The following is a 499-nucleotide window of genomic DNA, read 5'->3' as shown; positions in this document are numbered from 1 at the left end:
CCTCCGGACCCCGCCGGGCTGGCGACCCTGCCCGCGCTCCCTCCCGGGCCTCCGGACATGCGCGGGGGCCTTATTGCTTCTGGTCAGAGGCTGGCGGGGGCTCCCCTGGCGTCTTCCGGTGCCCCCTGCCTCGGGGCAGAGGACAGTTGGAAGAAGTCCCTTGGGCTTCTGACCTATGGCCCTCGTGATGCAGCTGCCACCTCTGGGACTCCCTGGACCCCAGGCTCGGGTGGGGTACAGGGAAGGAGGGGCGAGGTCTGTAGCTGAGCCCCGTGGGCGGGCGGCCCCAGCCGCCACCTCCAAGAAGGCCTCCCAACTGGTGGGGCTGCAGGATGGGCGTTTGCATAGAGGCCTGGGGGGGCCAGTCCCCCCAGAGTGAGCTGGGTGGGGTCTTGGGGACAGGAGAGGGTGTGGGGGGCGGTCCCGGGACAAGGGGCTTTGGCATCCCTCCCTGGGGGTGCGGAGGGTCAGGCACGGGCTCCGGGCTGTCAGGCTCCCG

Source organism: Carlito syrichta, unplaced genomic scaffold, assembly GCF_000164805.1.
Source record: "Carlito syrichta isolate Samal-C Ts95f unplaced genomic scaffold, Tarsius_syrichta-2.0.1 Scaffold304604, whole genome shotgun sequence".
NCBI classification, from domain to species: Eukaryota; Metazoa; Chordata; class Mammalia; order Primates; family Tarsiidae; genus Carlito; species Carlito syrichta.
Note: the sequence above shows the minus strand (reverse complement) of the source record.